We start from the raw sequence: 15,894 nt of genomic DNA on the forward strand, positions 1-15,894 counted from the left end.
AGACGCTAAAAGCAGCGAGAGAAGATCAAAACGTGCTTTGCTTTTTCAATAAGTGATTCTAAGACATATAAGACAGTTTTCTCTTCTTAATCATCTCTTTTAGTAATTCTGAATAAGATTAACATTTTTATAGCATGTGGGAGGACATTGCACCTTAACCTACAAACAAATGGTAAAAATGCACTTCTCTCGTCTAGAGGAGTTGAAAAACAGCATATGTCCCTCTTTGGTAAAGATGCAGTAATGTGCCAAATAAAACACTGTCAACTTTCATAATAATGACGTTTAAATCTCATTAGGATGTGCTTTATATTGGATTCATGTCATTTTGCGTGTAATGTTTTATACTTGTCAAAAGACGCTTAAAGCAGCGAGAGAGGATCAAAACGTGCTCTCCTGTTTCAATAAGTGCTCTTAAGACATATAAGTCAGTTTTCTCTTCTTAATCATCTCTATTAGTAATTCTGAATAAGCTTAACATTTTTATAGCATATGGGAGGACATTGCACCTCAACCTACAACAAGTGGTAAAAATGCACTTCTCTCGTCTAGAGGAGTTGAAAAACGGCATATGTCCCTCTTTGGTAAAGATGCAGTAATTGCCAAATGAAACCACGCCAACTTTCATAATAATAAAGTTTAAATGTTATTTGGTTGTGTTTAATAGTGGATTCATGTCGTTTTGCGTGTACTATTCTATACTTGTCAAAAGACGCTTAAAGCAGCAAGAGAAGATCAAAACGTGCTCTCCTGTTTCAATAAGTGCCTTTATGACATATAAGACCGTTTCTGTTCTTAATAATCTCTTTTAGTAATTTTGAATAAGCAAAACATTTTTATACCATGGGGGAGGACATTGCACCTTAACCTAGAAACAAATGGTAAAAATGCACTTCTCTCGTCTAGAGGAGTTGAAAAACAGCATATGTCCCTCTTTACTAAAGATGCAGTAATGTGCCAAATAAAACCCTGTCAACGTTCATTATAATGAAGTTTAAATGTTATTTGGATGTGCTTAATATTGGATTCATGTCAAATGGCCTTTATTGTTCTATACTTGTCAAAAGACGCTTAAAGCAGCGAGAGAAGATCAAAACGTGCTTTGCTGTTTCAATAAGTGCTTCTAAGACATATAAGACAGTTTTCTCTTCTTAATCATCTCTATTAGTAATTCTGAATAAGCTTATCATTTTTTATAGCATATGGGAGGACATTGCACCTCAACCTACAACAAGTGGTAAAAATGCACTTCTCTCGTCTAGAGGAGTTGAAAAACAGCATATGTCCCTCTTTGGTAAAGATGCAGTAATTGCCAAATGAAACCACGCCAACTTTCATAATAATAAAGTTTAAATGTTATTTGGTTGTGTTTAATAGTGGATTCATGTCGTTTTGCGTGTACTATTCTATACTTGTCAAAAGACGCTTAAAGCAGCAAGAGAAGATCAAAACGTGCTCTCCTGTTTCAATGAGTGCCTTTAAGACATATAAGACAGTTTTCTCTTCTAAATCATCTCTTTTAGTAATTCTGAATAAGCTTAACATTTTTATAGCATGCGGGAGGACATTGCACCTTAACCTACAACAAGTGGTAAAAATGCACTTCTCTCGTCTAGAGGAGTTGAAAAACAGCACATGTCCCTCTTTGGTAAAGATGCAGTAATGTGCCAAATCAAACCATGTCAACGTTCATAATAATGAAGTTTAAATGTTAATTGGATGTGCTTTATATTGGATTCATGTCATTTTGCGTGTATTGTTCTATACTTGTCAAAAGACGCTGAAAGCAGCGAGACAAGATCAAAACGTTCGTTGCTGTTTCAATAAGTGCCATTAAGACATATAAGACAGTTTTCTCTTCTTAATCATCTCTATTAGTAATTCTGAATAAACTTAACATTTTTTATAGCATATGGGAGGACATTGCACCTCAACCTACAACAAGTGGTAAAAATGCACTTCTCTCGTCTAGAGGAGTTGAAAAACAGCACATGTCCCTCTTTGGTAAAGATGCAGTAATGTGCCAAATAAAACACTGTCAACTTTCATAATAATGACGTTTAAATCTCATTAGGATGTGCTTTATATTGGATTCATGTCATTTTGCGTGTAATGTTTTATACTTGTCAAAAGACGCTTAAAGCAGCGAGAGAGGATCAAAACGTGCTCTCCTGTTTCAATAAGTGCTCTTAAGACATATAAAATGAAACCATGTCAACTTTCATAATAATGCATTTTAAATGTTATTTGGATGTGCTTAATATTGGATTCATGTCCCTCTTTGGTAAAGATGCAGTAATGTGCAAAATGAAATCACGCCGACTGTCATAATAATGAAGTTTAAATGTTAATTGGATGTGCTTAATAGTAGATTCATTATTAATTTTTTTCTCAATCCAGCGCATCGTGAGACAAATCATGCCCATTCTGTTTATTCCATCCAGCTTCGTAAGGCCACCATACTTAGCAGACATTTTAGTGTTGTCGATGATCTTTCAATACTGCACGGAATAATGCACTGTCTATGAAGGAGCATTATTATCCGCGATCTCATTCTTTTGGTCACTACCCAAAGCTCGTGACCATAGGTGGGGGTTGGAACGTATATCGACTGGTAAGCTGAAAAATCCATTTTACCCTCACTCGTGCACAAGACCCCTAGATACTTGAACTCCTTCGCTTGAGGCAAAGACTCACTCCCCACCCGGAGGGAGCAATCCTCTGGTTTCTGGCAGAGAACCATGGCCTCAGACTTGGAGGTGCTGACTCTCATCCCAACAGCGTCAAACCCGGCTTTAAACCGCCCCAATGCCTGCTGGAGGTCCCAGCTTGATGAAGCCAACAGGACAACATCATCTGCAACAAGCAGAAATGAAATCCTGAGGTCCCCAAACTGGAAACCCTCCTCCCCCCAGCTGCGCCTTGAGATACCCCGGTACCCCATACTACCGCAGTACCCCCCACAGGACCACCCGGGGGACACGATCATAAGCTTTCTCCAAGTCCACAAAGCACATGTAGACTGGATGAGCAAACTCCCATGCCCCCCTAAGCAGCCCTGCCAGGACAGGGTGGTCCACTGTTCCACGGCCAGGTCGGAATCCGCATTGTTCCTCCTGTATCCGAGGTTCGACAATCGGCCAGAGCCTCCTTTCAAGCACCCTGGAATAAACTTTACCCAGGAGGCTGAGTAGTGTTATACCCCGATAGTTGGGACACACCCTTCGGTCCCACTCTTTGAAAATGGGAGCAACCACCCCGGTCTGCCATTCCACAGGTACTGTCCCAGACCTCCACGCGACATTGAAGAGGCGTGCCAGCCATGACAGCCCAACAATGTCCAGAGCCTTTAGCATCTCTGGGTGAATCTCATCTACACCTGGCGCCTTGCCACTGAGGAGCTTCTAGACTACCTCTGCCACGGATATAGATAAGGCTTCCCCTGGAACTTCAGACTCTGCCTCCTCATCAGAGGACGTTTTGGCTGGGTTCAGGAGTTCTTCAAAGTGTTCCTTCCACCGCTCGACAATATCCTCAGTCCGGGTCAACAGTTCTCCACCCCTGCTAAAAACAGCTTGAGCCAATCCCTGCTTCCCCTTCCTGAGTATTCTAACAGTTTGCCAGAACTTCTTTGAGGCCAACCGAAAGTGCTGCCGGGGATCGGCATGCCAAGGCCCCCGCCTTTGCCTGCTTCCCGGTTTGCATTGCACCCGACCCTTATGCCTATCCTTGCAGGTGGTGGGCTCACAAGGCAATCTCTCGAAAGGAGATATAGACTGAAATTGAAAGTACTTCTTTTAGGCTACAGGTATGGCTTCCTCGTGGGCCTTGCAGGCTGGGGAGCATTTCTCGTTGCAATATGGCAGCAGTCACATGTTCATCCCAGTTCGGATTTTCAAAACATTCCACTGTCTCTGCTCTAATTGTAGCAGCCAGTCATTCCTTCAGTGTGATCAAACTGACTAATATTAAAGTCAGACTCAATCATCCCCCACTGTGTCTTTATCACCCCGGTGTGTCATGTAAGGTTACTCCTTGTCGTCAAACTCCCCCATCAATCTTCACTGAGTCCCTGTATCTCCAACACGTTTGAGTAATGCATTTCTTTTTGGCTGTTTGCAACAACTCTGGGGAGATGGAAAAAAATGGCCCAAAGTTAGCTGGTCTGCATGACAGACCATACTGTTTATTCCATCTAGCTTCGTAAGGCCACCATATTTAGCAGACATTTTAGGGTTGTCGATGATCTTTCAATTCTGCACGGAACAATACACTGTCTATGAAGGAGCAGACAAAGGCTACATGTAGAGCCTTAATATGCCATTATCTTCCGCTTATCCGGGGCCGGGGCGCGGTGGCAGCCTACTCAGCAAGGTGACCCAAACGTCCCTTTCCCCAGCAACATTTTCCAGTTCCTCCTGGGGGATTCCGAGGCGTTTCCAGGCCAGACAGGATATATAATCCCTCCAGCGAGGTCTGGGTCTGCCCCGGGGTCTCCTCCCAGTTGAACGTGCCTGGAAAACCTCCAAAGGGAGGCGCCCAGGAACCACCTCAACTGGCTCCTTTCGATGCGAAAGCGGCTCTACTATGAGCTCCCCCCGGATCTCCGAACTCCTGACCCTATCTCTAAGGCTGAGCCCAACACCCTCCGAAGGAAACTCATTTCGGCCGCTTGTATCCCCGATCTCATTCTTTCGGTCACTACCCAAAGCTCGTGACCATAGGTGAGGGTTGGAACGTAGATCGACTGGTGAATTGAAAGCTTTGCCTTCAGGCTCAGCTCCCTCTTCACCACCACAGTCCGGTACAACGCCTGCATTACTGCTGATGCTGCACCGATCCGCTGTCAATCTCACGATCCGTTTTACCCTCACTCGTGCACAAGACCCCGTGGTACTTGAACTCCTTCGCTTGAGGCAAAGACTCACTCCCCACCCGGAGGGAGCAATCCTCTGGTTTCTGGCAGAGAACCATGGCCTCAGACTTGGAGGTGCTGACTCTCATCCCAACCGCGCCACATTCCGCTGCAAACCACCCCAATGCCTGCTGGAGGCCGACCGGATGGCTCTTATCAATGGCCCCCGGTACCCCATACTACCGCAGTACCCCCCACAGGACCACCCAGGGGACACGATCATAAGCTTTCTCCAAGTCCACAAAGCATATGTAGACTGGATGAGCAAACTCCCATGCCCCGCTAAGCAGCCCTGCCAGGACAGGGTGGTCCACTGTTCCACGGCCAGGTCGGAATCCGCATTGTTCCTCCTGTATCCGAGGTTCGACAATCGGCCGGAGCCTCCTTTCAAGCACCCTGGAATAAACTTTACCCAGGAGGCTGAGTAGTGTTATACCCCGATAGTTGGGACACACCCTCCGGTCCCCCTTTTTGAAAATGGGAACCACCACCCTGGTCTGCCATTCCACAGGTACTGTCCCAGACCTCCATGCGACATTGAAGAGGCGTGCCAGCCATGACAGCCCAACAATGTCCAAAGCCTTTAGCATCTCAGGGTGAATCTCAGCTACACCTGGCGCCTTGCCACTGAGGAGCTGCAGGTGGTGGGCTCACAAGGCAATCTCTCGAAAGGAGATATAGACTGAAATTGAAAGTACTTCTTTTAGGCTACAGGTATGGCTTCCTCGTGGGCCTTGCAGGCTGGGGAGCATTTCTCGTTGCAATATGGCAGCAGTCACATATTCATCCCAGTTCCGATTTTCAAAACATTGTAGCAGCCAGTCATTCCTTCAGTGTGATCAAACTGACTAAAGTTAAAGTCAGTCGCTCAATCATCCCCCACTGTGTCTTAATCACCCCCGGTGTGTCATGTAAGGTTACACCCTGTCGTCAAACTCCCCCATCAATCTTCACTGAGTAGTATCCTGTTCCTGTATCTCCAACAGCATTTCTTTTTGGCTGTTTGCAACAACTCTGGGGAGATGGAAAAAATGGCCCAAAGTTAGCTGGTCTGCATGACAGATTTGGAAATTATAATTACAGTTATTTTATCATTATTGAAATGGCAATCAGATATGAATAATAATGCAGTTAACTCATTGTCTAATAACAAAAAAGGGAAAGGTTGGTATTTCAGATTGAAAATTAACTATTGGCATTCAAGACTATACACAGGAGAAGTGCACAGAGGAATGAAAATGTATTCCATCTGACTTGTGAATGTAGTAGAGATATGCTAAAATGCTTTTATTATATTACATTTTTTTATTTTTTGTTTCAGGCCCTTCCTTTTCTCACTGTTTGGGGAGAGTGCACCTCAATAGCAGTAACAGGCTATATAACGACAGAGGATGCTGGAACCAGGAGAACAGAAGCTGGCTTCAAATGTAAGCTGTGATGTATATTTCAGTGTTTCAGCAATTTATCTTTGCATTTTCTACTTTTTTCATCCAGGTTCATGACTTAGAGGTCACAAGCATCACGATGACTTGTGGTCATTCACAAATACAGAAAATAAATTCAATGTATGAGGCCACCTTAAAAGTACCTGAACGATATGGTTAATTTATTGAGATGTCCCTATAGACTTTGTTGGGGACACCGATAGGGAGATAATTTATTCTAAAAGGAAACTGGACTTGCAAATTTAACCAAGTCCAGTTGCCTTGTGGATTAATCTTGTATACAATGACCTGGATGACTGACAACCTTTACACATACTGTAAAGGGCAAGTAGGAATAATTATGTTGTCTCTTTAAGTTTTAGTAGTCATATACTTGACTTGGATTTATGCATGTGTTCATCAAATTGTTTTATTTCAAATGTTAGCTGATGAATGATGTTGATGTACTTTTTTTTTAAAAACTATCCACTTTGTGTATTCTATAGCCAACAGATTTGGTTTCTCTTTTATAGTAATTTTTTTGATAAAGACACGGATTGAGCCAAGATGAGAATTTTCTTAAAGTTTAGGTTTGCTATAGTTCACTATTGCACGTCAGAGCACTTGACTGCCATGCCTATATCAATTTAAGTATTATTATTGCTTACTTCTTCCTTTCACTAGTATTTGATGGTTTGTAAAAAATCTGTGATAAAGTGTTCTGACATGGTTGAATAAAATAAAAGTTTGATATTTAACAACTGAGTACAAATTAATTTTTTATACCTTTACTATTTTTTGTGCTTTAAATAACACTAAGGATGTTTGTTGAAGTTGCTTGATGTGGATTAAAACCGCATCCTGAGTCTCCAAAATGCTTTTCTCTCAGGAGCACCCCAGCCTGGGATAGCCGAGTTTCCTTCTTCTGACAACTCTGGGCAAAGCTGACTTTGAAGAAGACGCTGCTGGATCTGGATCAATAATAAAACCTCACCGCGGTCAGAAAAACATGTCTGGAGAAGAAACGATTCACTTCAACAATCATGCAAGCACTGACAAGGTGAGGAAAAGCATTAAAAGATTTTTTTAAAAACTTTGTTGATCACATCGTTCTTGTTGAGGTTTGCTTATAATGTTGCTTGTGATCATTTTCGTGTCAAGTGACAGCTGAGCTGTGTGTGGGAGGGAATGACAGTTAAAGAAAAACTTGTTACTATCTGAATATTCAAGAGAATGCAGAATACAAGTAATTTCCATGAATACAATATTTAATAAGGTGATGTCTGTGTGCGTGAAGAGCAGCGACACCTACATTGTTGCTTTCAAGTGCAAAATTACATTTTAGAATTTTTTTTAACACATTGCTTCAACATTAGACACACCTAATGAGATGGGTGGGCACAATGCATGGAGCAGAGCAAGCCCATTGTGGGTTTAATTTTGGAGACGGCCACTCGGAGATCATCATCCATGTTTCGTGCCGAACTGTTTTTTGTTTTTTGTCATGTAAGTCAGTGCTCAAAAAGTCTTTCCACATAAGAAGTTAGAGCCAAAGGGCATCAGGACATCCATAGCGATCTTGGATAGCTGCGTGTATTCCCTTTCGACGGAAATCCAGAACTCAGCGTCTCAGCAGCGTCTTGGTATTAAACGGTGTCTCTAACGTTCGGCCACTTGACAGTTCAACTGATGCGTCCTCCAGGTCTGATGTCAGATGATTTTCCCGCGTAACAGTGAATGGTGATCTTATTCAGTCGTATTGTTCTGGAGCGGTTTCCTCTGGAAAATACTTGTTAAAGTGTTCCAGGAGGAACTGGAGGTTGCGTAATGATATAGACTTGTTCACTGTGTTAACATTCAGTGCATTTTACTCCATGGAGTCTTCCATCTTAAAGACACCATATGAATCCTGCCCATTTCAATTTGCGCAGTCTGTGAATAATACAGTGTCTGAAATTTACGTGAGGTGTCCTCACCTGTGCACGTCCCCTCCAGCGCGCTACAAGACAGCATTAAGAATTCCGTCAAAACTGTACTTACATTAACTGACTTATTGCTACAGCAGCGGGTTTGATTCATGTTTCCTCGATTGTGTAGCTTTTGTGCCTGTGCAATTAAATATGGCGCATCATTATGATGCCATTTGAGCTTTGGCTGGGATTGTTGTTTGTTTCATAAGGGCTTTTTGGCCTTACAACTCTTGCTCCTTTCGGCGGAAAAAACCAACTGGTTTAGCAGCGAGTGAGGGATACTTGGTTTTCCAGTGTCTGTAGCCTTTTCACAGGCTTTAGGCTTTCAAGTGCAAGTACCCCAGCGCATGCAACACATTGGGGGTGTTGAAGTTTGTTGACGATGACACATGCAGATACATATTGCATTCATCTTGATATTTTCGACACCTGGAGAAGAGCTGCTCCGACTGATGATGGATATTACCACGGTGGTCTCAGAGGTCTTTACGCCCTTGCTGATGGTGGTGCTTGTCCGCTCTCCGCCTCCGCTGATCTCTCCTGCTCCGCTGGCCTCCTCGCTGGTCTCTCCGCTTTTTCTTTGGTTAGTATTAACCAACGTTTCATAGTAGCTTAAAGCCTAAGATAAGGTATTTAGATGGTGTGCTGAGAATGTACCTACCTACGTTCACATGTCGCTGTGTTTCCTGTGCTGTTGTAAATTGACCTGCTGAAACGATGCTGTTAATCAGTCGCAATTACCTCAGGGACACTTTTTTTGCGCTTTGTTTTATTTCAAATGTAACTACTATTTTGAATATATCTTTACAATAATGGATAAAATATGCCATTTTTTAATCATTTTAAATTTTAATTTGTTTTTTGGAATGCATCTGTATCACAGAAAATTCTCAAAGAAACTCAGAAAGAAAACCACGACGCAAGTAAAAAATAGTTGGTTTTTATTCTTTTTTCTTTATCAAACGTCACTGAACGGCGAAGCGGGAAAAACAGTTACAACATGAAAATTATACCATTTAAAATAACATTAACTCAGTGAAAGGAACATGCTGCTTTTAGAAGAAAAAAAAACATCATTCAGAAAAAACAAGCGTTTTTATATAATCCCATTTTTCCCCATTTCTAATATAGAATTGCTTACATTTCTAAGAAACAAGATCATCCGAACTCTCTTCTGTCCCATCACTCACGTTATGCGTCGGGCTCGTAGTTGCAGACCTGCTCTCCTTCTTGGCTTCAACCAGCACCGCTTTTTTTGACGCGATGCATGACAATTTGATCTGATTAGCCTGTTTTGGATGTGATGTGATGTGATGCATTTGATTGATGTCTGGCCCAAGTCAGTTTTTATTTCTAGCTCGCAATATCCGTAGATAAATATTTTACGCAGTAGCTAACGGATGGATGTATATCTGTAGCGAATTACTTTGCCTCATTTAAAACATAGGCTACTTAAGTAAAAGTAAAATTACTGACTTTAAAGAATACTCTAAAAAGTAAAAGTACACGAAAAAGCAACTCAATTACAGTAATGTGAGTACTTGTAATTCGTTACTTTCACCTCTGTGTATATGGTAGAGATGACTTATTAGGTAGGTAGATTATTAGTCAAAAGATGCGCTCGGTGAGATGAGATCATAATTACCATACTAAGACGGCCTCGCAGCTATGGGCAAGTGTGGGCTCAGCCCACCCTAATGTGGATTTTGCCCACATAATCAAAAGTTTAAGAAAAAGCCAATGGCCAAAAAAGTAGCAGAGATACAAATAGGCTACCGTTTCTAAGTTGTTAATGGGGATGAAAGCTCCAGCCCGCCTCCAAGGCTTCTCCCTGCACCCTGCACCCCTGCACCCCTACCTCTCGTCTTGTTCAGGCAAAACAGCTGGTCTGCTCCAATTCTGCGTACTCCTCACCGCCTAACTTGCATGGCTCCGGACCTTTGAATCCTCTCAACTGAGCTGAAACAAAACGTCATAGGCGCGCGGGAAAATGTTTGTATATGTCCGGAAAATATCAGTATTAAGTTACTGATGAATTGTCCCCATCCATAATTCTCATAACAATATAATTGGATGAAACGATGCCTCGTCAACCTGCGTTAGGACCCGTGCTTATGAAACAGCTGCCAATCTCCAATGCATGCAAGAGTTGATAACAGTAGAAAATGTTGGACATATCTTGGACATAAGTGTGTCTCTGTCTCCAACTGTCTTGGCTTGGCTGCTGTATTTGATTTCTCCGAGATATGTTCATATTTGCTGCAGTGTAGCAGGAAGTGTGTCTCTGTCTCCAACTGTCTGTGTGGACAGAGCTGACACAGTCTGTCCTCTCTGGAGCCTGGTGCCTCTGTGTCTACCTGTCTCGATGGCCAGGCTGTGTTCGCTGAGTCTGTACGTGGTTATAGTCTCATCAGTCACAGTGCCGCTGTGTACTGTCTGTTTAGAGCCGAATAACACAGCAATTTGCTGCTCTGTTTGTGCTACATGTCCAATAGTTGTTGTCATGTTGTTTTTCTTTATCTGTCATCTGGTTGGTCCGGATTGTGTGAGGGCTGTCCTGAGGCCTGTTAGAGGAGCTGAGCCTCAGGATTAGCTGGCTGACGGTGTTCTCCATGTTCTCCATGTTCTCCTCTTGGCATTGTAGTGCTTTGTGATGGTACGAGTTGGGGTCACTTGTTTTGAGGTGTTTATAACATTTGATAGCTCTTTTTTTATTCTAATGAAAAATAGAAATTAGTCTATGTCAAGTGGAGCCCAATAAAAACTGAAAAAACTTCCCTGACCCCTTGTATATCATTATTCTTCTTTTGTCTAAATTAACTGTCATGGCCTAGGTCTGACAGAAGTGTTGGAGGTGATCCAGTTCCTGTTGAAATGCCCCCTTAGATGGAGCCAGCAATATCAGATCATCTGCAAACAGTAGGCATTTGATGTGTGTCAGACAGGGTGAGACCAGGGATATCAGACTGTTCCAATGATTTAGCCAATTCATCAGTATAAATGTTTAAGAGGGTGGGGCTGAGACTGCAGCCCTCTTCTTTGGTAAAAGAACTCTGTTTCTTAATTTTTACAGCATGTTTCATATGTGTATACATGCTTTATTGATGTCATGAATTCCTGCACCTTCTCAATTAATTTTAACAACAGAACATAATGCCAAATCGAATCAAATGCTTTTTTTGAAGCCTACAAAACAGGAGAAGATTTTGTTCTTGTTTTTGTGGCCGTGTTTTTTAATGAGGGTGTTGAGGGTATGGATGTGGTCTGCAGTTCGATGTGTTGGTGTAAATTCAATCTGACATTGTGCTCACTGAGGAAGTCTTGCAGTCGGCTGTTTAGGATGTTGCAGAATAACTTTCCCAGGTTGTGGCTGACACATGTGCCTCGCTAAATTTCAGCTTTCCACAGCTGCAGGGCCTGGATTTTAGCCAGTAGCTCAGGTTCAGTTATGTGATAGTTTAAAGGGTTATGATTGTCTTTGTTTTTTCCGGATTTCACCATTTTGAACAGCTAATTCTTCTTTGTGTGGTTTGGTGAAAGAGTGCCATTTCAAGTCATTAGAGTCAATGGACTCTTCGATTAGATCTAGTTGGTGCCTGTCATGCTGTTCTTTTTTACTTCTGAGTGTTCCTCTGTATGTTCATAGTGTTCCCCAGTACTGGAGGCTGAGCTCAGGGTTGTCTGTGTTTTTGATTTGATAAACTTTTGAGTGTCGAACCACTCCTCATTGGTTCATGTTTTTGATGGGTGGTGCTGAAGCTTTTTCAGACTGGATAAGTCTGCCACATTGTCAAATATGTTGTAAATGACTTGTACAGCCTATTTCAGGCCGTCTTTACTGAAGGGAAAATGAGGTGGAAAGAAAATCTGCCATCTGAAGTGGTGAAAAAAAAAATCAATCAAATTAAATTCAGACCAAATTTTATTTGTATGCCGCCAAATCATAACCAAGACACTTTACAAAAAGAGCAGGTCTAGAGCATACTCTTTGTTATGCTATTTAGAGAGAGATCCAACATGAATCACCATCAGTAGCATTTAGCAACATTCGGCACATTGGCAAGGAAAAACTTCCTTTTAACAGGCAGAAACCTTGATCAGAATGAGACTCAGGGTGGGGGGGCCTGATAATTGAAGGCTCCCGTACTACTCTCATAACTTAAGGTACCGCAAGCAGGCCTGCATCCGGGGAATGCAATATTCCAGAGGGGTAATATGAGCTCTTAAACATAATACCTATGAGCTCTTAAACATAACACCTTTTTGAATAAGTAATCATGATAACTGTATAGTGTGACACACACTGAATGATGACAATGTGGCTATAATAGTATACAGCTACTGCAACTGCAAACATAACAAAAATACAGTCTCGTATTAAAATCAGCTTGCTTTTTCTTTTTTTTTAACACTTTATTTGGAACAGATTTTGCATTGCAGAAAAAAACATTGATATACCCTAACAAGAGCATACGTATGGACAAACTACAACCCAAACATCCCTATCATCGACAAACAGCTTTCTCAAAGACAAAAAACTAAACATTTCAAAACTCCCAAAGACAAAGGCGTACAAACAAGGAACAATAAAAGAGATGAAAATTATTAAACAAAAGTATATAAATAAATAACATTTAAAAAGAAAGTAAGTTAAATTAAAAAATAAGGTGCATTCTGTTCTTAAGCATTAATAGGAGAGACCATCTGAGGGGATGAAAGTTCATAGTTCCAGGCCAGATAAATTATTCACAAATTTCATAGACGGGTCCCAGGTTTTGTGGAATCTGCTGATAGATCCATTAAGGGTGCATCAGATTTTTTCCAGCTTGATGTTCTGCATCACATTTTTTTTATCCATTTGTTGTGTGATGGAGGGATTACATCCTTCCATTTGAATAGAATTGAACGTCTAGCAACTTGAGAGGAAAAGGCAATGACTTTATGAAAGTAAGGAGAGAAATTTGTACCAGCTGAAACTAGGGATACCCCGAAGATACCAATTGTAGGAGAGGGCGCAACCATACAGCCGTAAGACTTTGAGAGTGTGTCAAATATCGCTTAGGTATCGCTTGAACCAAATATAAAAACTTTGGAACAATATTCATCTTTACAGAATTTGTTCTCCCAATAAGAGATGAGGGTAAAATAGACCAATGTTTAATATCCTTTTTACACTGTTCTAAAAGAGTAGTGTACTAAAATTTGCTTTAAATAGTCTGTTGATAAGATTTGGTTATTTTTACCCCTAGATATGTGAAAAAGTCAGATGTGAGTTTAAATGGCAGATTGGGAAATTCTTCAGCTTTCTTGTTAATTGAAATTAAGTTTGTATCCTGATATTTTTCCAAATTCCTCCAGGACTCTGAGGACTTCAGGTATGGTTGAGACAGGGTTGGTGACATATAATAACAAGTCGTCTGCGTAGAGCGAGACAGAATGGTTAGGCCACCGCGTGTAATACCCTGTATAGCAATGTTGCACATGAGAGCTATGGAGAGTGGTTCTATTGCAAAATAAAAAGTAGTGGGCTATCCTTGTTTAGTCCCCTAAAGAGAGGGAAGTAATCAGAGGAGACAGAGTTAGTGTAAACTGAGGCAGTTGGGTCAGTGTAGATAAGTTTGATGTGTTTAATAAAATTAGTGCCGAATCCAAACCGACTGAATGTGGAAAGAAGATATTCCCACTGAAACCTATCGAACGCCTTCTCGGCGTTGAGCGAGATTGCTGCTTCTGCTTACTTAGTCTATGAATATGTACGGAATAAAGAAAATAAGACTACTAATATTGCTATGACCTTTCATATCAGTCTGCTTAGTCATTAATATTTTGTATATTAAAAAAAGTAAAACTAAAACTGTGATCACCTGCTCAATTTTGACTGAAATGTAACATATAAAATAAAAAAATAAAAATGTGATCACCCATCTGCAGTCTGCTCAGTTTTTACTGAAATGCTATGAAAAAAATGAAAATAAAAAATAAAATAATAAAAATAAGTAACAAGGTTTCCGTAGGTGAACCTGCGGAAGGATCATTACCGCTGATGTAATGATGTAATGATGCCTTCTTTTTAGTTCCCTTGGATGAAACAGGTATAGGGTGAAAAAATTAATAACTAATGAAATGAATGAAAAAATCAGCTTGTTTTGCTGCTAACCCTATGGTCTTATGCTTTCCGGCTGGACTTTTCCTGCTTAACTGGGAGTTCAGCGCCAGTTGATAATATACCAAAGCTGCTACTGACACCTACTGGGGAAAATAATTATTGCAAGCAGCTAGCACAATGAGTCCGATTCAGAAGTTAAAGGGAAACTTTTAACTTCTCTTCCTATGCCTTTTCAGTGTGTTGCTACATGGGTCCGCAGCCAACATATGCTGTAGGATTCTGTGTCTAATATGTTACTCTCAAGGGGATAGTTACCGGCAAATTAAAAACAAAGACAAGACAGAAAAAATACTTGCAGCATCTGTATCTATATATCGCAGAAAAAGTATAAATTGCAATGTAAATTTTTCTTTCAATATTGTGCAACCCTAATACTGAGTTTGTCAATATACTGTTTTATCTCTGGTAGTCATAATCCTTTGACATATTGAAATATTGCAACACACACACACAACACAACACGACTCATGTGATTCACAAAAGTCCTAGCCTAAATGTACGTGCTTTTGAAATGTGCGGTATTGACAGCTAGAAAATTGATGGAAATTGAGTAATACCACTTTCAATGTATAAGTAAGGTAGCTCATACTGACAGCGAGGGTGACTCATTTTCCCAGGTAGAAAATAAATGAAAATTGAGAAAAATTGACTCGTACCATGTCACGATGCAGTAATGTGCCAAATGAAACCACGCCAACTTTCATAATAATGAAGTTTAAATGTTATTTGGATGTGCTTAATATTGGATTCATGTCATTTTGCGTGTACTATTCTATACTTGTCAAAAGACGCTTAAAGCAGCAAGAGAAGATCAAAACGTTCTTTGTTGTTTCAATAAGTTTCCTTAAGACATATAAGACAGTTTTCTATTCTAAATCATCTCTTTTAGTAATTCTGAATAAGCTTAACATTTTTATAGCATGTGGGAGGACATTGCACCTTAACCTACAACAAGTGGTAAAAATGCACTTCTCTCGTCTAGAGGAGTTGAAAAACAGCATATGTCCCTCTTTGGTAAAGATGCAGTAATGTGCCAATGAAACCATGTCAACTTTCATAATAATGCATTTTAAATGTTATTTGGATGTGCTTTATATTGGATTCATGTCATTTTGCGTGTATTGTTCTATACTTGTCAAATGACGGTTAAAGCAGCGAGACAAGATCAAAACGTTCTTTGTTGTTTCAATAAGTGCCTTTAAGACATATAAGACAGTTTTCTCTTCTAAATCATCTCTATTAGTAATTCTGAATAAGCTTAACATTTTTATAGCATATGGGAGGACATTGCACCTCAACCTACAACAAGTGGTAAAAATGCACTTCTCTCGTCTAGAGGAGTTGAAAAACAGCATATGTCCCTCTTTGGTAAAGATGCAGTAATGTGCCAATGAAACCATGTCAACTTTCATAATAATG

The sequence above is a fragment of the Semicossyphus pulcher genome, unplaced genomic scaffold (assembly GCF_022749685.1).
Source record: "Semicossyphus pulcher isolate SPU_LCO1_2020_fin unplaced genomic scaffold, fSemPul1.0.p SCAF_3, whole genome shotgun sequence".
Classification (NCBI taxonomy): Eukaryota; Metazoa; Chordata; class Actinopteri; order Labriformes; family Labridae; genus Semicossyphus; species Semicossyphus pulcher.